Genomic DNA, 27,831 nt, shown 5'->3' on the forward strand with positions numbered 1-27,831 from the left:
CTGGAATTGGACAAACATAAATGGAAGATCAGATGGCTGAGTCATCGCGGAATGAAATGGGATGGACTGTTACCTTTCTTGCAAACTTGCGTTTTGGCATATGATCTTCCAGGGCTTTTGCTGATTCACTTGGGTGGGAATGATGTGGGAGAGTGCTCTTGTAAGGAGTTGGTGGTGAAAATCAAGAAAGATTTTAGCCAAATGTTGAATGTTATGCCAGTCACTCGGTTGGGGTGGTCTGATATTATAATACGGTTAAAATTCCTGGGATGTCCATTATGGTATAGAGGAGTGAAAAAGTTAAACAGGCAAATAGGAAAGTGGTTAGTAAAAGAAGGGGGGTTTTGGGTGCAACATGATTGGGCAGGAGAGGTCATTCCAGGATACTTCAGAGCTGATGGAATACATTTATCTGCAGTGGGTATTGACTTGTTCAATAATACCCTGCAAGAATGTTTGGAACGAGTTATTAGGGAAGTTCAGGGCCGCAGTGGGGGGGGGAACAATGACAACGGTGTCGTCAATTGTTCTATGGCGGAAAACCCGAGCCCAGAAATGTTATTGTTTTGGATTGTACTGTTAAAATTGGGAAAGAAGGGGAATCCCGTGCAACGCGGGGGGGCTGTTGCACAAGATGGACAATGAGCAAGAGGGGGGGCCGATGCTCGGGGGTTATGGCACCAGGAGCACTACCACTGGAAGAGGTGGGGGCACCATCAGGTGACCAGAAAATGGGGGAATTGTTGTATTGTGTTAAAAGTTTGAGGGCTCGGGTCTTACAATAAACTGTGGCCTTGTTACTACCAAACAAAGATGTTTGTGTGTTATATGGGAAGGTCAATAGCAATGAATGGAAAAGAAAAGGGAGAGCGACAAGAAGAATGAAATGGGAGCGATGAAAACTGTAGTGATTCTTGTATCTCTCAGTTATAGGCCCAGCCATGTGTGTAACCCCTGTTATGCACAGAAGTGCCAGGCCCTGCAAAAAGGGTGAGTCTGGGGTGTGGTCTGGGTGGGGGGGGCTGGGGCAGGGGGCGGGCCAGGACTGCGCCATTAGTCGCTGTCCTGGGGAAGTGCACTCTGGCAACCAGCCAGTGCACAGAACTTTCTACTGCTCAAAGGAACAGGTAAGTTCAAAAAAAAAAAAAAAAAAAAAGGTTATTTAGGATAGGTTTAGGGGTCGGGGAGGAGAGAGAAAGAGGTAGGAAGGGTAGGGTTAGGGATAGGATAGATGTTAGGATTGGAGCAGACTGGGAGGGAACTGGAGGAGGCCTGACTGTGTCGCCATGCATATTTTTCTAAAATACCCCCCCCCATGTGCGGAACCAGCCACCCACCCGCACATGTGCGTGCGGACATGAAAATCTGGTGCGCATGTGTGCGCAGGACTGGTATTTTATAACATGTGCATGCTGACGTGTGCATGTTATAAAATAACCACGTCCATGTGCGCAGATATTCTTTTAAATCTACCTTTAAGAGTTTAGGCCTACTGACTCAGGTCAGGAACGTCTGGGCAAAAAGGGGAGATATAGTGCCACCCTGGTCCTACAAATAGAGAAGCAGAGAACAGAGAAGACTTCAGGCAAGGTATGTACACTGGGACTTTTCATTCTGGTAATCAGTCGGGATAGATGTTCTAACCATTATCTCTGAGAAGAAGCTGAGGATTAAATTGCATACTAAGGAGAAGTAAGTAGTTAAATTACTCAAGGAATTGGCTTAACCTTGCAAATCTTTACTGGAAGAGTAAGGTCACACATTTATTAAATTTCACCTTGTAACAATAAATTGGACTAGAATCATCAAGAGCTGTAAAGAACCAGTAATTCACTTTTACAACTTATCAGTAAAATTGAGTTGGAACTCACACAGCTTCCAGCGAGATCATTGCTGCTATTCATTTCAAGAGATGGCAGTGCCGTTTAGAAGGAGTTGGAAGGCTGGTTTGAGAGTAAGCTGGGTGAAAGGGCCTTGAAGTTAAGCTTCCCCCAACAGGGAGCCCTAGACACTGGGAGTTGAATTAATACCTTGGTGAGAGCTGAGTATTGTAATCAGGGTCCAAACTGAGATGAGAACCTTTGGATCCTCTCTCAGGGATTTCCCGCCCAGAGGTTTCTATCATATGCTGGTTCATTTATACAGCTCAAAATAATCTCTAAACTGTCAGACTCTCTATTTTTTAATGCTTGTATTGTTTGTTTCTCTCTGCCTTCAGATACTGTGTCAAGAGACATTCTTGTTATTGGCATAATATCTTTTTTCAAGAAATATTTCATTTCCTGTTGCTGACTAAAAATGGTGTTCTATTTATACTTTATATCTTGCAGCCGTCCTTTCTATTAATATGATGAAATGCAATGCATTTAATTTCCCTCTCCAAACCTATCTAGCTCTTGTCTCCTTATTTTGTTTTTCTTTTCATTATAATTTAAGATGACTCCCCTTAATGCAACCTTAAATACATTTTATCTAAAATACACTTGTCATTAAACTCAAAATATTCATCAGTTGCTCTATTTACTTTATCTCACAGCCCTTGCCCTCAAGCAACCTTGAATTAAATCTCCAAACTGAGCAAGTTACAGTTGTATTCATCGAAGAATGATAATGAAATTTCTGCATATTACTATGCTTTATGGGGTAGATTTTCAGAGCCCTGCTCGCCTAAATCCGCCCAAAACCGGGCGGATTTAGGCGAGCAGGGCCCTGCGCGCCGGGAAGCCTATTTTACATAGGCCTCCCGGCGCGCGCAGAGCCCCGGGACTCGCGTAAGTCCCGGGGTTCTCGGAGGGGGGCGTGTCGGGGGCGTGTCGGGGGGCGGGCCCGGTCGTCGCGGCGTTCCGGGGGCGTGTCGGCAGCGTTTTGGGGGGCGGGTACGGGGGCGTGGCTACGGCCCGGGGGCGTGGCCGCGCCCTCCGTACCCGCCCCCAGGTCGCGGCCCGGCGCGCAGCAGGCCCGCTGGCGCGCGGGGATTTACGTCTCCCTCCGGGAGGCGTAAATCCCCGACAAAGGTAAGGGGGGGGGTGTAGACAGGGCCGGGGGGGTGGGTTAGGTAGGGGAAGGGAGGGTAAGGTGAGGGGAGGGCAAGGAAAGTTCCCTCCGAGGCCGCTCCGATTTCGGAGCGGCCTTGGAGGGAACGGGGGGAGGCAGCGCGGCTCGGCGCGCGCAGGCTATACAAAATCGATAGCCTTGCGCGCGCCGATCCAGGATTTTAGTGGATACGCGCGGCTCCGCGCGTATCTACTAAAATCCAGCGTACTTTTGTTTGCGCCTGGAGCGCAAACAAAAGTAGGCTGTTCGCGCTCGTCTGAAAATCTACCCCTATGTCTCTGCAGCAGTTAGTGTTGGCATCAGTGACTTACATAATTCAACATTTTATTTTTTAAATTGAATTATTCAAACCATTAACATTTATGGATCTCCCTTTTCATTTTGAGCCAGGTATCTTGCTCAAGCACTACAACAGCTTACTATCACTTTCCTCTTCTTTATATAACTTTCAAAACTTAAAACCTAGTTCTTTTTTGCATTCCATATTTAATAACAAAACAGTACACAGTGCTACTTGCTAAGCAAACAAGCTCTCAAACAGAGCAGTAAACTGAGAAAACTAGTTAAGAAATAATAATGGCTTAGCCAGCCCTGTTACAAGATCCCCTGCATGAGGGAGTTAAGCATCTCATTATTCACATTTGACAATGTAGCTTTATTTTATTAAGGCTCACGCCCCTCTGTTAGAGGTATACATTCATTTGTCCTTAATTTAAGAATAAGATTTTTTAATACATCCCTTAAACACATATTAATTGCTGTATCCAGACTTCAACCTTCACACTTCCAACCCTCATACACTTTATATTCATATCATTCTGTACTATACCTCATGATGCATTTGCACCTTGAAAGAGCATTACATACAGGCCAATACAGAACGATGCGCTCAGCCGAGTGCACCGTTAGCCCCTGTCTGAATGCGCGTTTTTGACGCGCTATTATTACCCCTTATACAGTAAGGGGTAGTAATAGCGCGAGGAAAACACATGTCCAACCCCCCAAAAACTAATAGTGCCCGCAACATGCAAATGCATGTTGATGAGCCTATTAGTTATTCTTGTGCCATACAGAAAGTAAAATGTGTAGCCAAGCTGCACATTTTACTCTCAGAAATTAACCCCTGCCCAAAAGCAGGGGTTAATTTCGGCTGGCACCGGGAAAGGGTACAGAAAAGCAGAAAAAAATGATTTTCTGTACACCCTCCGACTTAATATCATAGCAATATTAAGTCGGAGGCCCCAAAAATTAAAAAAAAAAAAAATCAGCCCGCAGCTCGCGGGTTGGAAGACAGACGCTCAATTTTGCCAGCATCCGTTTTCCGAACCCGTGGCTGTAATATTAAGCGTCGGCTGTCAAACCCACTGACAGCCGCTGCTTCTGCCAATAAGGAGGCGCTAGGATTGAATACAAAATCGTACGCCCAGGAGAGTGGCCTGGGTGTGTATTGGGAGAGAGGGCACTCGCCTTGGAGCGCCGGCTCTCCTGCACATTTTACTGTATCGGCCCAATAGCGAGGTCAATATTCAAAGCGTGTTCACCACTATTTAGTCAGATAAACGGGACATGTGGCTAAGTAGTGACCACGGTAAGCATATATATTCAGCTGCTGCCGCTTAGCCATACAAGTCCCTTATGTGCCTAATATGTACACACAAAAATACAAGGGCATGCATTGCACATATTGGGGGTGGAGCGAGTTAGACATATAGGGGCAGATCTTTAAACCTGCGCGTGGGCATAGATTTGTTCGCTCAACCCGGCGCGAACAAATCTATGCCCGATTTTATAACATAGAACATAGAAACATAGGAATGATGGCAGAAGAAGATCGAATGGCCCATCCAGTCTGCCCAGCAAGCTACGCACTTTATCCTTTTTTTTTTTAAATCTTTTTCTATCACCCACCTGTTACTATTGGCTTCCAGTACCCTCCAGCCCTAATTCCCCTCCACCCCACCACCAATGTAGAGAGCAGCGCCGGATCTGCATCCAAGTGAACATCCAGCTCAATTAGGGGTAGCAACCACTGCAACAAGAATGCCACAGCCCTGCCTCACACTCTTACCCACCCCTGTTTTTTTTTTTTTTTTGGAGATGGCAGCCCTCCATCCTTCCGCTCTGTGAAAGTGGAACACCAACCACTGGTGTTCTGTCACCAACCATGGGTGCACTGTCATGCGCATGTTATAAAATCCAGGGTCGGCATGTGCAAGGGGGTACACAATTGTGCAATTTGCGCGTGCCAAACCATGCAGCCTTCCTCCATTCCCTCCGAGGCCGCTCCAAAATCGGAGCGGCCTCGGAGGGAACTTTCCTTCCGCCCCCCATCCCTATCTAAAACCCCCTCCTGACCTTTATCGAGAAAGTTACGCTTGCCTCCAGGCAGGCATAAATTTCACGCGCCACCCGGCTGCTGGCGCACCATCCCCCAGTACAGCAGCTGTTCTGGAGGCCTCAATCCCACCCACGGCCCCGCCCCTGGAATGCCCTTTTTTCGAAGCCCTGGGACCTACGTGCGTCCTGGGGCTTGGGCGCGCCGCTGAGCCTATGCAAGATAGGCTTGGCGCACGCAGAGGCAGCTTGGGGCAACTTTTCGGGGGTTATGCGCGTATATTACCCGTATATTACGCGTATATTACACGTGTAACCCTTGGAAAATCTGCCCCATAACTTATACCCCTAACTACCGATATTCAGAGATAGGCATATAAGTGTACGTCTAAATTTAGACCCCTAATAGAGCAGGTCTAAGCTTAGCTGGGTAGACTTATCTGGCGAAGTGTGCACATATACACATATTCAGCAGCTTCGCCTTGCCAATGAATAGATATCATAACTTAGTCAGATAAGTTATTTCTGGCTAAATACTTAAATGACCAGCTTTGAATGTTGACCTCTCTACCTTTACTTACTTTAAAATAAATTATTTCAGGGCCAATGTACTAAAATATTTTAAGATTAATGCAGAATTAATGCACATTAAACACACATTAGCGCATGCTTAACAAATATTAATTCAGTATTATCTTTAACACAATTATGCGTTATGCCTATTAATATTAATGCAGAATGAACGCTAACATTCATGAGCAGTGTCATATGCAAATGCAGGCAAAGTAGCTCATTAATATAAAAATGAAGTTAATGTATATCGCATTAACCCATCAGTAATGCAAAAAACTAATTACATCTCCCTGGAGAAATTAATGTGGTTGGCAATCCCCCTAGTCTCACCCCATCCCAGTTTGCCCATCTCCCTCACCTCGCTAATATGAATTTGTCCAGTGTTTGATTGAGGCAGTTTTTATTGTTTAACTTACAATAAATTTGAAAAAATAACCTAGTGCATGCACTTTATGCTATCGTGTAGACAGTGTCAGACTTTAAATTTTTCTTTCTTTTGATCTGCTTCTCAATTGTTGTTAATTGGATTCTTTTGGAAAAAAAATTATATTGCACTAAAGTTTTTGTATTTTAAGAAGTTGTAACACTTTACTTTTAGACAAACTAAATGATATTGAGGATTTTAGACCTTTAATTATAGAACATTGTAAATGATTGTAGAACTATGTGTGTGATTCCCAATTATATATACATGAGAGTTCATAGATTAACTACAATTATCCTTGCTGTGAGGGAGCTGGTAACTGGGTCATGCAACTTGGATGTAGCTGAAAATAAGTTGACTCATCATCAATCTTCTTTACTAGCTTTGGTGACTTACAGTAGATGCTAAACATTTTACCCTTGCTTTTTTTTCACCTTTTATAGGTTTTTCTTTATTGAGCGACTTTCAATGGTATATCTCATACTTTTATCTGGATTACAGAGCACTTATTTGGTTAAATATATGACAATACCCTCACTCAAAAAGAGCAATGAAAAAATGTGAGAAGTTGTGATTCACATTTCTGTCTATTTTTTAAATACATAATTTGCAGCAGGATCCTCCAGCATTCAGTCACTGTGCTCATAGCAGAAAAAGGCTGTGGTTCTCAGATAGCCAGGGTACAGCTGTGGGCACACAATTTTTTTCCTGCAGAGTGCTGACAGAATGAGTTATATTTTCTTTAAAATATGAAAATTGCAATTTTGAATAACAGCCAAACATATATGTATGTATGTATGTGTATATATATATATATATATTTTTTAACATATTACTCTCTTCCACTTCAGCATTGCCTAATCATTATCTCTTTTAAGAAGGTTTGTGGGTAAGAAATCCTTCAAAAGTCATGTAATGATACCCATCTCTGAATTAGTTTCAGAAAAAATAATAAAATATTACTTGAGCTAGGGTTTATTTTTATCATGCATACATTGCATTGACATAGGCATTTGTAGCCTACTTATTAAGCCTCTTAAAATAGCATCTGTATAATAAGATATCATTCTATAAGTTCTATTTCCTGATTTTAAATAAAATAAGAGAATTAGGGGTTGGATAGCAATTCTTTTCTTTGCAGTACTTTGCCTACCCATAATCTCCTTTGATTAGGAGCATTATTAGCATGAATAATGAAAAGTCATGACATTCTTGAGATTTGCTCCATTTCAAAAGGGATTGTTGGAAAGAAAACTTTGGCAGGGAAAGATGTTTCACATGTTATTCAAATTCATATTTTGTATAGTTTCCAAAAATAGTTGTAAAAAGATAAGTTAGTTTAGAAATTATATTTACAATGAAAAGAGAATGTGGATTATAGTCAGTATTATGGTTGAATCTGATTTTCTGCCTATTTCTTCCATAAGTAGTGTGTGCAGAATAAATCATCCTTAACTCTTTCATTGTTGAATTGAAGCACTTTCCCCAATATGCAACCTTGGCAATGGATATCATGGAAGACATGATGGTAATCCAGGTAAGACTTGGTTGCTAGAAGGGAACACATGGCCATCATAAATCAGCATTAATTGCCACATACTTCTGTGCCAAGCAGTGCCTATTTCCATCTGCACTTGTTACATTTCAGTTTCCAAGGTCCATAAGTGCCACTGTTGATTTCAGAGAGTCTAATGATGCATAGCCCAGGAATACCAGAACTTGAATGTCTGGATGCAGTGCTTTAGCCTCTCATGTATGCTTGGCTTTTTAAGGCACAAACTCAAATGCTCATGTATGTTCCAGATGGTGTATAATTAACAGCTGTTTGGCAGAGGGATTCTGTATAAAAATGAAATAGCCCACCGCTCACATAAATGAAACAAGTTTTTTGTCAGTCAGTGATAATTTTCCAGTGGGTGTCTTCCATTTCATGATGTTTGACTTTTATGTAAAACATGTATTTATATATTTGTATTTAATTCACAAGAATTTGAATTTACAATTTCTACTCAGTGAATATAATACAGTATTAACATATGTGGAAGGATACTACTACAAAACTGAAAAGCAGTTCGTGCAATGATGCAACAAAATGATTACAACCTCAGCTTTGTCCTTGCTGGCTGGAGGCCAAAACTGGACAGGGGTTTGGGTAAGAATGTTGCACCTGCTGTTTCTTCAGTCGATGATGAGCTAGCTTGCCCAGAGTGCCAGAAGAGGTTCCTCTTTTGTGGCCAAGGGGAAAGGGCATAAGCTAGAGCTTGCCAGCTTGGTAAGATTATCCCAGTGTGCTCAGTGCAGGGCGTGAAGAACAAAGCAATGCATGACACGGAACATAGGCTATCAGTAGTGGAATGGCCCACTGAGGGAATTCCAGCATCTGAAGAAAGTGAAGTGAAAAAAAAAAGGGTCATACAGCACAGATATGCCAGGGATGGATCCAAAGACGGACAATGAAAGTACAATGCAGGCAAGAGCAGAGAAAGGAAGGGGCTGGAGGAGTTAAGGAGAGACTCTTCTCAATGGCTGCTATAGGGTTCCAGATTTCCTCAAGTTTTCTAATACTATTATATTTATTTTGGCTTAATAAGTTGTGTTTGTTTAACAACATACTATAGCCCTCCAATTATATATCTCTCAAAAGGAACAATTATTCCAGTTCTTATGAATTAGTTTTAAGGCCAAGAATAGTAAATTATCTATCAATTTCATATTGCAGACTTCTGTAATCCTCCTTCCCAAATCTCTTCCCATTCCTGAGATCCCCATATCAATACCCCAAATTCCCCACAATAAAACTCCCAAAAGAATAAATTAAATTATTCATATATAAAGCAAGATTGGAAAACAGCTTTATTTTCACTATTCATAATCGGGTAGATTTTCAAACAGCGCGATTTGGCGTACTTTAGTTGGCGCATCAGGCGCAAACAATAGTACGCGGGATCGGCGCGCGCAAGGCTACCGATTCCGTATAGCCGGGGTGCGCCGAGCCGCGCAGCCTACCTCCGTTCCCCTCCGAGGCCGTATCTTACACGCGTACCCCGGAGCGTATCTTACACGCGTACCCCTTTGAAAATCTATCCCATAAGGTACGCCTATATTGCATAGGCTTCCGGCTCGCGCAAAGCCCCGGGACGCACATAAGTCCCAGGGCTTTCTTGGGGTGGGCATGTCGGGGGGGGGGGGGGCATGACGCGATCGGCGCGTCATCCGGGGCGTGTTTGGGGGCGTGACGTGGTCGGCGCGTCATGGGGGCATGGCCATGGCATCCGGACCAGCCCCTGGACCTGAACATGGCGCACGGCAGCCGGCCCGGCACGCGCAAAGTTTCGCCTGTTTTAAGCAGGCGTAACTTGTGTGACAAAGGTAGAGGGGGTTTTGATAGGGCCGGGGGGGGGGGGGGGGGGGGTTAGGTAGGGGAAAGTAGGGGAAGGCGGAGGGAACAGGCAGCGCGCACAGGGCTCGGTGCGCGCAAGTTGCACAAATGTGCACCCTCTTGCACGCGCCGACCCCGGATTTTATAAGATACGTGCGGCTACACGCGTATTTTATAAAATCCGGCGTACTTTTGTTCGCGCCTGGTGTGCGAACAAAAGTACGCGCACGCGCTTTGTTTTAAAATGTACCCCAATGAATTCAAATTATTTAAAATGTAAAATCGTTCAAATTTAGGAAAATATGCTGCTTAATTGTCACCAAATTTCAGAAACTTTGCAACAGAATTTCTAACACTTGCAACAGAATCTATGTCTGAGCTGCTGCTGGAAGACGGTGGTTCTGCCTCTGGCAGGCGTAACTTGCGCGTGCCGGCGGCTGCCGGGGTGCGATCCCCCAGCACGGCCGCTGTGCAGAAGGCTTCAGTCCCGCCCTGCCCCCACACCGCCCCACCCCTTTCACAAAGCCCCAGGATGTACGCGCGTCCCGGGGCTTTGTGTGCGTCACTGGGCCTATGCAAAATAGGGTTGGCGCGCGCAGGAGGATTTACGCGAGTAACCCTTTTAAATTCCATCCCTTTGTTTTCTGAAAGAAAAGAAATACACTCTTGTAGTGCTTAAGGATTGCCAAATGTTTTGCTCTTATTTTTAACAGTGACTTTCATTCAGGCTGAATATATCAAAACCTAGAGTTTATATTTCTTATGTGCTCCCTCACTGCCAGACACATTTTCTTTTTCTGTGCTATGACTTCATTTATATCCATAAGAATTAGGGGTGTGCATTCGTTTTGAACACATATGTAAAACGCAACTTATATTTTTAAAAGAGAAAAAAAAGGTTTGAGGAGAAACGCATCGCGAGTTCCAACGTATTCAACATAGCTATGTTGAATACGTTGAACCTAAATAAACACTTAAACCCCCCACCCTCCTGACCCCCCCAAGACTTACCAAAACTCCCTGGTGGTCCAGCGGGGAGTCAGGAAGCCATCCCTGTATTCCTTTGCGAGGAGCACGTGACGTCGGCGTCACGTCGAGTGATGCGGACGTCACGTGCTCCTCCGCGCCTCCGCTCCGGGACCCCCGTTGGACCCAACCGGAACTTTTGGCCAGCTTGGGGGGGTCAGGAGGCCCCCCAAGCTGGCCAAAAGTTCCGGTTGGGTCCAACGGGGGTCCCGGAGCGACCTCCTGCCACATGACCTACCTGTTACGTGGTAGGAGTACAAGATGGCGCCGGTGACCATGTGACAGGGGCTGACCAATGGCACGGCAGCCCCTGTGACACAGGCTATCGGCGCCATGAGGAAATCGCAGACGAGTGCAGGGATGGCTTCCTAACTCCCCGCTGGACTACCAGGGAGTTTTGGTAAGTCTTGGGGGGGGGGGATTAAGGAGGGTGAGGGGTTTAAATTTTTATTTAGGGAACCAGTGAACGTATGGACAGACCCTCAACTTATGGAATTCTCCATATGTCCATATTGAACGAAATCGACCCTCCACTTCAACTTATCAACGAAAACTTTTTGTCTGCACATCCCTAATAAGAATTAACATTTTAAATTCTTCCCACAATAGAAGTGCCTGTGCTTTGCCTTTTTCAGGATTTCCAATGACTGAGGGTATCTCAAGATATGAATCATCACTGGCCTCAAATATTTTTGTTGCTGGTATTAATGGAAGGTATTCCATGTAGTTTTTCAGTTTCAAGGTCCTTCAAGATCTGAATTTTCAGTAGCTTTAGCAGAAATATTTCCATAAATGTTACCGAACAATTCTATTCCCTCCAGAATACCCAAATATCTCAAATTGTCTCTACGACTTCTATTGTTTGAATCTTCTAGTCCCTTTTTAGTTCTGCCAGCAGCCATTCTCTGTGGTGACAGAGGGTCCTGGTTGGATTTTTTAATTCCCTGTGATGATGCAAATATCACTTTTATTTGCCCAGTTTATCACTGGCCTTGACAGTTCTTTTAGCATATGAATATAGAGGAGACAGCAATTTTACTTTCAGGGTTACTGATTTTTGGCTTGTTCCTTAGCGAGTGGAAATCACGTCTACCTTGCAGCAAGCTCTCTAGCACCCCCTATAAGATATATAGGGATGGCATGTCAAAAGATAGATTCCCAGGTAAATGGCTATTTACTCAGATAAAATAACTTTTTGAAAATTGCCCACCCTCCATACAGGCAAAATTATGCATGTTGTGCCACTGTGTACATATTTCTACTCAAATTCTTGTGGAAATATTCCTGGGGTGGGGTTAGATTGGGGAAGAAAATAGCTTGCATAATTTTGTATTTTCAAAACTGCAAGTGTTGCAAAAATTCACCCCATTGTTTTGAATTTTCAAAACTATGGGGTGAATTTTCAAAGGAGTTTGATGCTTAAAATTAGGAAATACGCATGTAAGTAGCTTGTACTCATGTACATGCTATTGTATAAACATAAAAAATATGCATGTACAGTATTTTTGGTTTTGTGTGCACATTTACCTGTGCAAAAAAGGGGCTGTTCTAGGGGTATTCTAGGTGGCGCTAAGAGGAACATGTGTCAATTGCTGTTTTATAAGAAATTTACACAAATACATTAGGCAACTTATCCATGCAATTTTACACCTGCTAATTATCTACCACAAATGATATCAGACCAAGCTGTTGTCTGCAATTGTTAGGTGCGAGATCTGGGTGAACTGGGGGGGGGGGGGGGGAGTTAAGGGCAAAGTACTAGGAGGGTCGCGATGAACTGGTGTAGGTATCGACAAACTGGTATTTCATTATGCACTGCACAGGTAGTCCCCTTGGTTTTGCACAGTCTACTGACAGTGCTCTGGCACACACTGATCAGAGACAGGCACTTGCACTAAAACAGCTTTATTTCACGTTTCAGCATGCCAGCTTTCTAGTTCCTCTCTTAAGATAGCAGGATCACCCCAAAATGGTACGTTGCAAGTCAGTTTTATTCCAGCCAAAGTTTCTTAGGATCCTCCAGCATTCATTTCCCAACACTGCCTTTTGCGAAGGATTTCTGCCTCTGGGTCCAGGTAAGCCTCTTTCTCAGATAAGTGTATCCCAGATAACTTAACTAGCCACTTAGCAGCTGAATATCAGCCCCCAAAAGTACATACAACTTTTTGGTTTCATATAAAGATGTTCCCTTGCAAAAAAGGGGCAGAGCCAAGAGGTAGATGCATAAATTGCTATTTCATAAGAAATGTATGGGAATACTATTAGGCAATTTATTCTCTCAATTTTACACTTGCTAATTCTAGCAGAATTGATAGCAGACTCGTCTATGGTCTGCTATTATTTTAGTGGGAGGTCTGGATGAACTGGAGGGAGTTCAGATTGAAATACTAGGATCACTTCAATGACCTGGAGACAGACTGGGAGAACTGGTAGATGTATTAGCAAACTAGTAATTTCAAGTACACATGCATATTTAAAATATACGTACTTCCATTTATAAATCAGTGCTTTGCACAAAAGAGTTATTTTTTCATGTGTAATATATGCATGCGTATGTTTATAAAATAGGTAGAAAAAGTATGTACTTTCAATGCTTTGCTGAAATTTACACATACTGAAACATATGCACATTTGTTGGGCAATGGACATATGAGTATTTTACAATCTGCACAGATCAGATTCACACAGGTTATAAAATACCATAATAGATCTTCATATGTCCATACATGAGCATATATGGGGCTGCACAGATTTCTTTGAAAGTTATCTATGTGTGTACTTTCTTTCTGAAAACTGGTGTCAAAGCCATGGGTAACAGTACCTGTGGATTTTTCACCTGCCCACACAGTTTGAAAATTGCTTTCTTAAGTATTCAAACTAGGACAAGCTACAGAATCAATTTTGAGGATGACCTGGGAAGAGAAGGTTACAAATGAAGATCAAGAAAAACTTGTACAAGATGTTATAGTAGATAAATAAAAAAAGATTCTGTTTTGAGACACACTGAGTGAGGCAGGATGTGAATCCTGTTAGCTCTGGGGCCTACACTGCAAAATCTATATTAGTTTAACCTGCAGGCAGTAACTGAATGGAATCTTGCAGGTGTAAGTCTTGGTCTTTTATCTGGATTGAAAAGGGCTAATTTTGGCCAAGGATATGAGATCCAGAGTACGTAAGAAAGATAAGGAGTGAGAAAGACTCATGGGGGACAAGATGCAGGAAAGTAGTATGCTGGTAGGAGCTGGGCCTGTGGGAGCGACAGCTGTCTTGGATCTCACACCAGCAGTGGTCCCAGCACTGGAATCTAAATTTGATAAGCTATATGATAATTTTGATGAGGTTACATCCTTTGGAAAATTATTTCAGAGGTGGAACAAAGAGTCTCTGATTTGCATGATGAAAACAGATCATCTCCAGGAACATTGCAGAAGTATGAGGAAAAGACTGAAAACCTTGAAAATAGGTCTGGGTGAAACAACTTGAGACTGGTAGGTCTGCTGAAGAGTGTAACTGAGTTTGAAATACAAGGAATCTTGGAGCAGTGGCTATCAGAGGAACTTCATCTAGAAGTGCATTTTGGTAATCTTCTTGTGGAATGGGCACGTAGACTGGGACATAAGAACATAAGAACATAAGAAAATGCCATACTGGGTCAGACCAAGGGTCCATCAAGCCCAGCATCCTGTTTCCAACAGTGGCCAATCCAGGCCATAAGAACCTGGCAAGTACCCAAAAACTAAGTCTATTCCATGTTACCATTGCTAATGGCAGTGGCTATTCTCTCTGGGGTAGATTTTTTTAAAAAAGTGCGTTCGCGTACTTTTATTCGCGCACCAGACGCAAACAAAAGTACGCTGGATTTTATAAGATACGCGCGTAGCCGCGCGTATCTTCTAAAATCCTGGATCGGCGCGCGCAAGGCTGCCAATTTTGGGCAGCTGGCGCGCGCCGAGCCGCGCAGCCTGTCTCCGTTCCCTCCGAGGCCGCTCCAAGGGCTTAATCTGCGGGGAACAGGGCTGGTATAAGCAAATCTCCAGTTAGTCCCATCACAGGGTTTCTCCACCAGTCGATGGAGATGGGCCTAGAGGGCTTGTTCACTAGGCAGTGTCAACCACCCCTTGGCACTAGGGGTCCACTTCTCCAACACTAAGCTAGATAACTCAGGGCAGAGAATGAGTGGATAGGGGCGGTTAAGTAGCACCAAATGCAAGGATATTCAGCAGCATAGATGTGCTGCTGAGTTTACCATGTAAGTTAGCAGGATAAGTTTTATATTTTCAGTCTATTAACCTCCTAATGATTAGGAAGGTTAAGCAATTGCAATGCGAATAGAAACATTTTAATTTTTCAAGATTATTTGGGCAAATTGTTAGCTAAATGGTGGGAATTCATTCCATTTTGCTCCAAACTGCATAAATTGAAGAAAAGATTTAAGCTATTGTATCTGCTAAACTGATTGATTCACTGGGGGAAAATAGCATGATTTGAGTCAGTACTGCAGGTGCGGGCCTTTCTGTCTGAAATAAGAGAGGCCACAGACTGGAGACACAGAAAAAGTTGGAAGTTGGCTGACTTTGAGGATTTGCATGCAGGAAGCAGTCATTTGTTTTGAAGAATGTTCAGGTGTTTCATATATGGAGCTAATAACCTTTTATGGATTATGTGAGGAAACTCACACAAAGATGAGATTTGTATAATGTTGTATAATGTTCTCTCTCTCCCCCCCCCCATGGTTGTAAGTAGGAATTGTGGCACTTACTGCAAAAAAGTTATTGCACTCTGTGCTAATACCTATGCGAAGCACTAATGTTGGCTATTGACAGTGTATTGTCAGCAGGATTTGAAAGCCACAAACTCTGGCTTTATGGCAAGAGTAGGATACCATTGAATGAGAAGCCAAGACCATGTTTCAATTTCACCAGTGCTTACAGTGGGCTTTCTACACAAGTTAAAACTATGCTCAGTTTCTTTAGAATTACAGCAAATCTTTCTACATATGATGGTAGCAGAGGATTAGAGATACTGTTCTGAAGTGAAGAGCACAGAAAGGAGCCAACCTTGGAAGGAAGAGGGAAACCTGACAGTGAAGATGCTGACCCCCTAGCAAGAGACACAAAAAATCATTATCCAAGAGGACAGGAGGTAAGGGTACCCAAACCTTCTTCCTTAAATATACCTGGGGAAGTTGGTTGGCACTGGCAGCTGGAGTATAATGTTAGAGCTGGTAGTTAAAAAAGAGCATACTTGGGTATTTTCTTTTGTTTTTGTCTTAGGAGTGCAAGAGGAAGATGGATTCTGAGAAGCTCCTGGGTTAGGGACTCTGAACACCAGCTGAACCAGCAAATATTGAGACAAAGGGTGTCAGAGCAGCAGCAGCAACAGCAGCTTCAATAGAGATGTGAATCGTGTCCTCGATCGTCTTAACGATCGATTTCGGCTGGGAGGGGGAGGGAATCGTATTGTTGCCGTTTGGGTGTGGAAAGTATCGTGAAAATCGTTAAAATCGTGAGCCGGCACACTAAAACCCCCTAAAACCCACCCCCGACCCTTTAAATTAAATCCCCCACCCTCCCGAACCCCCCCCAAATGCTTTAAATTACCCTGGGGTCCAGCGGCGGTCCGTAGCTAAATCGGGGGAAGGGGGAGGGCAGGAAAACCGGCACACTAAAACCCCCTAAAACCCACCCCGATCCTTTAAATTAAATCCCCCACCCTCCCGAACCCCCCCCAAATGCCTTAAATTACCCTGGGGTAGAGCGGCAGTCCGAAACGGCCTCCTGCTATTGAATCGCGTCGTCTTCAGCCGCCGCCATTTTGCAAAATGGCCGCCGCAAAATGGCGGCGGCCATAGACCAACACGATTCGACTGCTGGAGGTCGTTCCGGACCCCCGCTGGACTTTTGGCAAGTCTTGTGGGGGTCAGGAGGCCCCCCCAAGCTGGCCAAAAGTTCCTGGGGGTCCAGCGGGGGTCCGTGAGCGATTTCCTGCCACGAATCGTTTTCCGTACGGATAATGGCGTCGGCCATACGCGTATGGCGCCGGCAGGAGATCGACTGCAGGAGGTCGTTCAGCGGGGGTCAGGAACCCTCGCTGAACGACCTCCTGCAGTCGATCTCCTGCCGGCGCCATTATCCGTATGGAAAACGATTCGCGGCAGGAAATCGCTCACGGACCCCCGCTGGACCCCCAGGAACTTTTGGCCAGCTTGGGGGGGCCTCCTGACCCCCACAAGACTTGCCAAAAGTCCAGCGGGGGTCCGGAACGACCTCCAGCAGTCGAATCATGTTGGTCTATGGCCGCCGCCATTTTGCGGTGGCCATTTTGCAAAATGGCGGCGGCTGAAGACGACGCGATTCAATAGCAGGAGGCCGTTTCGGACTGCCACTCTACCCCAGGGTAATTTAAGGCATTTGGGGGGGTTCGGGAGGGTGGGGGATTTAATTTAAAGGGTCGGGGTGGGTTTTAGGGGGTTTTAGTGTGCCGGTTTTCCTGCCCTCCCCCTTCCCCCGATTTAGCTACGGACCGCCGCTGGACCCCAGGGTAATTTAAGGCATTTGGGGGGGGGGGTTCGGGAGGGTGGGGGATTTAATTTAAAGGGTCGGGGGTGGGTTTTAGGGGGTTTTAATGTGCCGGTTTTCCTGCCCTCCCCCTTCCCCCGATTTACGATTTTTTGACGATAAATCGGGGGAATTGGTATTGTATCGTGGCCCTAATGGTTTTTGATGATTTAAAATATATCGGACGATATTTTAAATCGTCAAAAAACGATTCACATCCCTAAGCTTCAATAGCAAGTAGAAGCTCAGATACAATTGACTAAACAGCTGGTTCAGTAGAAACCTTTGGCATCTGTCTAGATGAAAGGAACAGATGTGGTGAAAGGGAAAGCAAAGATGGTGGGTCAGCCACCCTCAGAGGCAAAACCGATGAAGATGGGGCCAAGTGATGATCCTGAAGCTTATTTAGTGACTTTCAAAAGAGTGGCAGAGTTGAATGCTTGGCTGGGGTTGCAATGGGCTTTAAGGCTAGCTCCTCATTTGACTGATGAATCCCAAGTTGCCTGTAAGGGATTGCCAAATGACTAGGCTCAGGATTACAGGGCAGTGAAAGCAGCCATTTTGAACCAATTAGATTTGTCGGCAGTATACTATAGCAGGAGGTTTAGAGACATAAAATTTCTTCTTATATCCATCCGAGAGTTTTGACACAAAAGATAAAGAATGCTTGCTGGAGGTCGTTTAGGCCAGAGGGGGAGACTGGGCAAGAAGTGGCAGAGATGATCATGGCATTCAAATGATCACCATAATTTGATAACAGTCTAAGTTTTATTCTACCCAACACACTATCTAGCAAATGATGGCAGATGCAATATACATTTTCCACTTTCCAGCTATACTAATTTAAGTGAATTCATATTTGAAATAACATGCTGATATTATGTGATGCATAGATTCTAGAATATAATTTGTTCTCACTATGAAACCGATGTACTAAAGTGTGCTAAAAATCATACAGAAGTTGTGATTTTTTGTGTGTAATCTTCCTAACGGGATTCACACGTAAATGAGCCTAGTAGAAAACCTATGTGTAGAAATTTTCAACGAGCAACGGAGCAACTAACTTTGCAAAGAAGATAACTACAGCTCATTGTGAAGGCCTTGTGGCATGTATTTTAGCTCTACAAACACAGCTTATCCTTTGCAGCACAGCAGCTCATGAACTTAGAATTTGTATTAAATGTTGCAAGAGCAAACTGATGTGTGTAAGTTTACTACATTTGAAGCCAAAAAAATATGCGTCTACTCCTTGCATAAAAATGGACCTGTGTGCCTAAACCTAAATTAGGTGTGCAAGTTGACATTTTTTATGAAAGAAGCAGACTTTGAGAATTTCAGTGAATCTTAGCACATTGGTCTCTTTGTCCTAACTGGAGAAATACAGTACTTAAAGTTGGCCTTGCAGCTATCCATAGAATATGATAGCAGATAAGAATTGAAAGGCCCACCCAATCTACCAAATTTCATTTTTTTTTTTTGTAGTGCCATAGGCCATTGCTGATCTCTGGCTTTCTCTTCAGGTCTTATTATTTAATAATCCTCTGTGCTTATCCCATGCCATCTTGAATTCTGATGAAACTGTTTCAGATAGCAGATGTGATCTCCAATGAGAAATATGCTTGCAACCACTGAGCCAGTCATCATGTTGCATAAATACTCCTTAAATCATATCGTTTCAGCTGTAAATACACTCATAATCTTTTTGAAGATCAGGGACATAAGTGAGTTTCTTTATACTTAAAAATCATTAATAGTGTTTTGAAATAGTCAGAACAATAGCACATGAAAAAAAAAGCTCTGCTTGAAACTCCAAAGCCTAGGCAGGCTAAAATCTCAGTGGATCATGTTATTCAGCTAGACTGTAAATGGAATGAGAAATTATTATAATAAAAAGTGTTTGGAGTTCTGTGTTGATAAAGTGCTTTCCGGTAGTTGAATATTATCTAGTGGAGGATGTTCTGTCTCACTGCAGGTCAGTATTATTACACACATACTTCCATTACAGTAATTATTGACCTTCAGGACTAACAATACAGTTCTTTTGTTATATTTTAAAATGGGATTAGAATGTTTCATATTGTGTTTTCTTAAGGGCTAAGACTGCAGTTTAGTACTATCTGCTGTACCTTTATCAGTTCTCTGAATACTGAAAGAATATTTAGCTATTGTTGTAAAGAATATCACATTGTGCTATAAAAACAATGCTGACAATGCATCTATATTATAGTGTTCTTGTTTTGTTCCTAGTCTCCTGTGAGCACCTTATCTCCTGTGAGCACCTTCTCCCTGACTTCTATTTGTCCCTCCATTTGGTCTATGTCCTTGACTAGCATACCATCTTCCCTCCCTTCTTGATCTCTACTATCCCCTCCCTAGCTTCTATACAGCTTCTCCTTTCAGGTTCCATTTCCTTCCCTTCTTAATGCTTACCTATTCATTTTAACACTATAACCCAAACCCTCCCTCCTAACTCCCTGGCTGCTACTATCATATCTGTCCCTATCCCCTCCCCAGAGCCATTGCAAGGGGATTAGGTGCTCTAGGCATCTTCTACCTTGAGCCCCCCCCCCCCCCGGTTATGCCCCCTACCCGGTCACGCCATCTTCCCCCCGGTCGTGCCGCCACCCCCATTAGGGGCCGTGAGCGGCGGCACCACCATTCGTGGCCCCACATGGCTCACGCCCCCTAATGGTTGGCACCTTAGGTCCGGGCCTAATTCACCTAGTGCTTCCACTGGCCCTGTCCCTCCCCTACTCTTACCAACACATCTCTACCTTGTCCTTTCCTGACTGCTATTACCCTTTATCCCTTATAGCTCCAAGTACCTTACTTTCTCTGAAAGACTGACTAGCATCTTTCATAAACTCTACCTTGCAACTCCAACACTAGGCAAAGAGCAGTTCCAGCAGTGCAATGGTAGTGGTAGGCCTGCTGAAAGATTATACCACAGATGCAGCACTTACTCTGGCTTGTACTGGCACTCCACCCATTGTTGAAGGGTCAGTTCTAGAAGGAAGTAACACTGCATTGATTGTATCATGAGAGAAGTAGTTTTGGAATCATTATTTCCAGTAATCAAAATTTTCTTCTGAATTTTAACTGTATCTACCACTGCATATAATATTATAACATATGCTACTATTAATGCAACTGTGAGTGTAATTTAAGCTGATTAAAATCAGCTTTGAAACCATTCTTGGAAAAAAGTAGAATATAAAATGTTTAGAAATAAATAAAGTGCATAATGAACAGTACAAGGCCTAAAACCTGATAACATGGAGGATAACTTTCAAACAAATGTGCGTGGCAAAATATACGCATGCATTTTATAACCCACGTGTAAATTTTATAACCCACGTGTAAATATGCGTGTATGTAGGCTTACATGCAATGCATTAAAACCATGTATATCAATGCATTGAATGCATGTAATTTTCCTATTTATTTTAAAAATATACGCGCATATATGCGAAAGTAAAGTAGGACTTAGTCACGTAAGTCCCCATTTATGTGCATAAGTCAGCCAATTTTAAAATATACACATGTAAATTAAATTAACAAGTATACCAATTAGTTCACTAGTTTGCCTACTCTTTTTCCTGGTCATTGAGGGATTACTGTTTTTCAGCCTGAATTCCCCCCACTTGAACCAGGCCTCCCATCCAATCAATACTACAGAATAAACACTTACACCAGATAATTAGCAAATGTAAAAATACACGAGTAAGCTGGCAAATGTATGTGTATAAGAGTCTTAAAAACAGCAACTGACACACATAAGTGTTGGCCCCACTCAAGAACACCCCAGATCACCTCTTTTCTCCGCACAAACATGTGCACGTGAAAATGAAAATACATGCTTATTTTTTACTTGTAAAATACAGAATATGGGTGTAAAGACTACATATGAGTGTATATGCTAATTTTTTAATGTGTAAAGCTTTGAAAATTTACCCCTCAATTGTTACCCCTCAGAATTCCAAAAAATATTTTAACAAAGATAGCTCATTTATTTTCCTCTGAGGTACTACCTGATGAAAAAATTTCTCACCAAATACATTTCAAGGTCAATATTCAAAAGCCATTTAGATGGAAAACTGAAAAGTTATCCATCTAAATGAAAACATCAATCTAAATGGCAAAACCAGCAAATTGAGAGACTTATCCAGCTAGCCAGGTAGCTAGTTATCCAGCTAGAGTTCAGCCACATAAATCAGGGGCATTCTAGGATGGTTGGGAGGCATTTCGGGGAGGTGCCGTTGACCTGTTCTAAAGTTAGCCAGATAAACATATCCGTCTAACTTTAAGATAGCTGGGTATATTCAACAGCATGACCTCACAGCTGAATATTTCCCCCTTCTTTCTTACTGGCACACTTCAAATCTTTTGGACCACCATTAATCTCAAACAGAAGGGAGTTATATGCCAGAAAATGTCAAAAAGCATAGGGCATTTGACTCGATTGGCTTACATATCTCTTGTATACAGGAAATGTTGGCTAATCCCAAGAGGCTCTATCACACTATATTTTGGAAAGTAAGGCATAAATCTTTTTTTTTTTTTTTACCTATTAGATAATTAATTAATAAACCAACTAACTAACAAATTAATTAATTTATTTATTTATTTTGATATTTTGCTTTATCTTGGATAAATAGTTCTTGGCAGGTTACAACTTTAAACATAAAATATAAATAAGATATACAAGTCAGAGACACATAGCATTAAAACACAAGTCTTATCTGCATACCATTGTAAGTGCCATACATATAAGCAAGCAGATGAATTCAATGCAGATATTGCCATTGCTTGTCTTGTTACTTTAAATCATCAAGAATTCACTATTTCTGAGACAGAAAAGTCCTGTTTAAATTGTCTTATTCATCCAAATAAGAACAGTATCTATCCAGACTGCCTTTCAATGAGGTCAATAGTTGCAGTTACTTTAACTTGATTCCTTCGGTACTCTATTTGTGAGACCCTCAAAAAATGTGATGGTGTGCCTAGTGGTCTGAAATAACTGAGACATCAGCTTCTTGGAGTGATAACATATTTTTGAATCTTCTCAGTCGTCATGCAGCCTAAGGATGAGGGATAAGGGTAATGAGACCCCCAACTATAATTGTAATTTCACTGTCATCCAATGTTATGTTTGATAGGCTGTAGCATTCCCACAGCGGCCACACTTACCCCAACTCTGCCGCTGCTCCCAGGCTGCTGATCCTGCAGCCTCCTGATACGTGTGGTGCCTCTTAAAAGCCCTACGGCGGGAATCCACTCGGCGGGCACCTCCTGATGATGTTGTGCAGCTGGATATGTAAACCCAGCTGCGACTTCCCTTCTTCACTTCAGTATTGCCTTCAGTATGCCATGCCTTGTCCAACCTGTTCCACCTTGCCTGTCTACTTCTACCTCGTCCAGCATTTCCTCATTGCCTGTCTAGTCCTGCTTCTTCCAAGTCTTGCCTCATCCAGCCTTCTCGCATGTAAGCCTTGCCTTGTCCAAGCCTAGTCTCATCCAGTCTTCCAGCCTTAGTTCATCCAAGCCCTGCCTCGTCCAGTCTGTCCAGCCTTGCTTCATACAAGCCTTGCCTCATCCAGTCTTCCAGCCTTGCTTCTTTCAGACTTGACTCATCCAGCCTCACTTAATTAAACCTCATCTCATCCAGCCTTGCTCCATCCAGCATTGCCCTATTTCTGTCCTTGCTCTGTCTCTGTTGCTTCTCCCTGTCTGCCTGCCTTGTCCTTGCCCTCAGAGTCTTGTTTTGTTTTGTTTTGCCTTGTCCTTCTTGTCCTGTCTTGTCCCTCTGTGTCTTGTCTTTCTTGGCCCGATTCTCTGATTCTGACTTCTGCTTAGGACTTTGACCACTCCCTTGTTTGCCTCCTGGACTTGACCTTGACTCATATCCTGATTATGCCCTGCCTGCTGCCTGTCCTGACTCTCGGCCCTTCTCTGGACTCTCTCTTGGTTTGCCCTTAGGACCTACCCATGTCCTATCAGCTCCATGGAACCCAATGGCTCAACCTGCGGGGGCTAGTTTAGTCGAAACTCCAGCTTGTCCCATATCTGGGACAGCTGCCAGCTGTCAGCAGGAGCCTAGAAGGTATGCCTACTAGGCTGCATCAACCTTGCCACAGCACAAGGGCTCTGTAATGGAGTGACTCCATTTTCCCCCTTGTTGTATGTGCAGGACCAGGCTAGAGGCCTGGTCCACCTTAAATCCCATAGTGGGAGAGAGTTCTGTGGGTGGGACCCTGCGGGGCAGAAGAGAGGCATGAAGGCAAGACCATATGGGGAGCATAATAGTGTAAGTCTGTACATCTCCAGGAGAGGAAGCTCCTGTAAATCTATGCTGACCCAAAGCCTAAGGAGTGGGAAATATATTGCAAAGGTAGGCAGTCAATTTTGTGTTGAAGTGCTGTTACTTTGAATAAAATGAAAGTTCATTTGAAAAAGGCTGGAGTCAATGTAGTTTTGTGCCTCTAGCCAGGGAAACACCACTCGGTTTCCCACAGGCTCACAGTCATTACATCCTGATACCATAACTAACCATCACATATGTAAGCATGATTCTAGCTGCTTATCTATCTTCGAAAGCTAGGGACTATCTAAAGTACAGAACATACAAAATAACACTAGATAGTGATAAACACAGAGCTGTAAAAATTTTATTAGCTTTTTCTTTGTGCTGTAAATATAATTGTTATGGGCATAAGGCCATATCTTAAGGTAATTGTCCTGTGTTAAGGCAATGATGTGACTGTGGGGAATCAGTACTGAATTGCATTGCTAATTAAACCATCACACAAAAAGGAAACCTTTTCATAATAAACAGTGAGTGAGATAGTACTATTACACTCTTTTTGGTTTTCTCAGGATACAGCCTGAATCAATCAAATGTTGATAAGGGCATCTAAACTGTAAATGTGATTATGGGAATTTTGTATTTCAGCAATAGACTGGGTAATTGCCAGGTTCTTGTGGCCTGGATTGGCCTCTGTTGGAAACAGGATGCTGGGCTTGATGGATCCTTGGTCTGACCCAGCATGGCAATTTCTTATGTTCTTATGTTCTTATGTACAAGGAATTGATGTTGATGATATAGCAAATATAACACACACATATACATTTAACCTCATAGAAGATTAAAGTAGGAAACCTGAAAAAGAAAGACTAGGGGGCCTATACAATATTTGCACCTTTGCTGGGGGCATGATGCAATATTTAAATTAGGGCTCACGCTGTCAAGGAGGTGCTAGGGGCGAGTGTGTGCCCCTAGTGCCTCCTTGACAGCATGCGCCCGAAAGAGGTCTGCTGTCGGCAGCTGTCCTCTGGTTAAGAAAATTGAAGTTGAATTTATCAGTGTCCATTTTCCTAAACAGATCACATCCATGGGTTAGGAAAACGGATGCCGATAAATTCAGCATCCTTTTTCCGAGCCTGACTGTCACATGTCAGTAAAAAGACCAATCACTTTTCAGAAGATTGTCCTGAAAGGGGACTGGTCCTCTCACTGACAGTGAAAAGGACCAACGAGCAATAAGTGAAGCAGTGAATAAATTAATATTAAGGGCCCAACACTTTAATATTGATTTATTCACTCCTTCTGACCTGCCCTAAGCTCCCTCAGAGGGAGGGAGCTTAGGGCAGGTCAGACACAGCTCACTGTCAAGGAGGGAGATTTTATTTTCCTTAACTCTCTTTTGTTCTTCTGACTTAATATATCACCATAATATTAAGTTGGAGGAAGTACAGAGAGGCAATTTTTTGGGGCGCTCAGAAATTAACGCCTGCTCTGAGCAGGCGTAAAATTTCTGAGTGCAAAAATGTGCGCATTGGACGCATATTTTTTTTCGCTTTGGAAGTGAATAACTAATGGCCTCATTCACACGCATTTGCATGTGATGAGTGCCATTAAGTTCTTGCTGTGCTGGACGCACGTTGTGGAGGCGCTTATCCCCTTATTGCATAAGGGGTTTTGGTTGCGCCTACACAACCCGCGTCCAACTGTGGGTTAAACAGTGCACTCGGCTGAGCTCACTGTATTGCATCGGCCCCTAGGATTGTTCATGACTGGTTAAATGGAGGATAATTGCTTTAAGTAAATATTTTAAAGCGTATCTAGATATTAATAATACGTGCAATTGTATAACTAATCCTACAGATCTGTGCAGATTGGAGGTTGAGGGTGGACTGAACAACAGCCCAAGATCTATAGACTCAATTGAAACTATCTCTGGGATTTCCATGAAGTAGGGCTATCAGCCTCAACCATACCTAGTGGCCCAACAATACAATTTAGGATAATGAAAAGCAATATTGTCACAATCGGTAGGCAGTCACAAGGGGAAAATATTCAGTCATTGGCCAGCTTGCAAAGTTAGCTGGATAAAGTAATCTGGTTTTGTTGGGAAATTTGGTGGCGCCATTGAACATATCCACCTTATCCTAAAGTTATACAGATAAATTTAACTGGCTAAATCTATGATTACTGTATATAGCATGACCAGAGTTATCTAACTAACTTAAATCCTCCCCAGAATGACTCCAGAATGCTCCTACATTAGCCAGCTAAATTTTAGCCAGACAGTAAATTATCCGGCTAGATTTTAGATAGAATGAGGGAGTTGTCGGTACACTCCCTCACATTTAGCTAGTATAAAAACACAAATAAAATCAAACCTTATGAAACCAAAAATCTGTTTCTAATAAAAAAAAGCTCATTATATCAATGTTGTTAACTACCATGACAAATAGACATCTGTCACTGCTTGGACAAGCTCTGGACTGCTTTGCTACACATGTTAGATTAAATCTAGAGATCTTTTTTCCCTGAATTCTAGAGCTCCTGTTTCTTTAGGAAGAAATTAATGCTCACTAATTCATATACCATACTTCACTTACGGGCCGATACAGTAAAGTGCGCTCCAGCGGAGTGCACTGTTACCCCACGTTTGGCTGCGTGTTTTCAACGCGCTATTGGAAGTGTACAGAAAAGCAGAAAAAAACTGCTTTTCTGTACACCGTCCAACTTAATATCATAGCGATATGAAGTCGGAGGCCCCAAAAGTAAAAAAAAAAAAATTTAAAATCTGCCCACGGCCCGCAGGTTGGAAGATGGAGGCTCAATTTTGCTGGCGTCCATTTTCCGAACCCGTGGCTGTCAGCAGGCTCGAGAACCAATGCTGGAAAAATTGAGCGTCAGCTGTCAAACCCACTGACAGCCGCCGCTTCCTTTTACCGCGGGCCCTCATTTATATTTACACTCTACTGGGCGCGCATCGGGAGAGCAGGCTTTTGGTAGTTGGGAATCTTCCCCTTGCTATAACCCCACCTTTTGGGGGGTAAGGCTTAAGTGGATTATAAAGTCCCTTGGAACATGTTCAGTGCTTTAGTGGGTGACTTGGAGTAAGGAATGAGAGAAGAGAGGAGAGTTTGGGTTTTCATCCAGGATCTCAACAGAAGAGAAAGATATTTTGCTGGGCTTCTGCTCGTCAGATTTACTTTTGATTCCAGTGCTAGACTGAGTTTTGGGATTTTTTTGCATCTGACCAGTCTTAAGAGAAGGGCGTACCCTCAATATCCCAAGAGATTGGGACAAGAGATCTATTTACCCAACCAACCAGGAAAAGCAATGGTGAGAAATTCAGAAACTTTTGAGAGAAGGAATCAAGGGACTCAGTCTTTGTATAAATTAATTACAATTTGAATTTTTCAGAATTTGGAACCCATTTTGATATTAATTAAGAACATAAGAACATAAGAAATTGCCATGCTGGGACAGACCAAAGGTCCATCAAGCCCAGCATCCTGTTTCCAACAGAGGCCAAAAACCAGGCCACAAGAACCTGGCAATTACCCAAACACTAAGAAGAACCCATGCTACTGATGCAATTAATAGCAGTGGCTATTCCCTAAGTATAATTGATTAATAGCCATTAATGGACTTCTCCTCCAAGAACTTATCCAAACCTTTTTTGAACCCAGCTACACTAACTGCACTAACTACCTTCTCTGGCAACAAATTCCAGAGCTTTATTGTGCGTTGAGTGAAAAAGAATTTTCTCCAATTAGTCTTAAATGGGTTACTTGCTAACTTCATGGAATGCCCCCTAGTCCTTCTATTATTCGAAAGTGTAAATAACCGAGACACATCTACTCGTTCAAGACCTCTCATGATCTTAAAGACCTCTATCATATCCCCCCTCAGCCGTCTCTTCTCCAAGCTGAACAGTCCTAACCTCTTCAGCCTTTCCTCATAGGGGAGCTGTTCCATCCCCTTTATCATTTTGGTTGCCCTTCTCTGTACCTTCTCCATCGCAACTATATCTTTTTTGAGATGCGGCGACCATTGGGGACTTGGGGATATTTTTCCACTTGTTTTCAGTTGATGTTGGAGTTATACTCTAGCTATGCTACCCTCACTGAAGAGGATATCTTTTCAATGGATGAAGGAAGAGCAGGAAAGGAAACAAGGAAATAAA

General features: G+C 43.1%; 1 protein-coding gene across 1 annotated transcript in view; it reads right to left on the bottom strand.

Annotated features, from left to right (window-relative positions):
- Positions 1 to 27,831, bottom strand: part of GABRB1 (gamma-aminobutyric acid type A receptor beta1 subunit) — an 879,662-nt gene that overhangs the window by 566,250 nt on the left and 285,581 nt on the right. The gene's annotated exons all lie outside the window — the stretch shown is intronic.

Source organism: Rhinatrema bivittatum, chromosome 1 (assembly GCF_901001135.1).
Source record: "Rhinatrema bivittatum chromosome 1, aRhiBiv1.1, whole genome shotgun sequence".
Taxonomy (NCBI): domain Eukaryota; kingdom Metazoa; phylum Chordata; class Amphibia; order Gymnophiona; family Rhinatrematidae; genus Rhinatrema; species Rhinatrema bivittatum.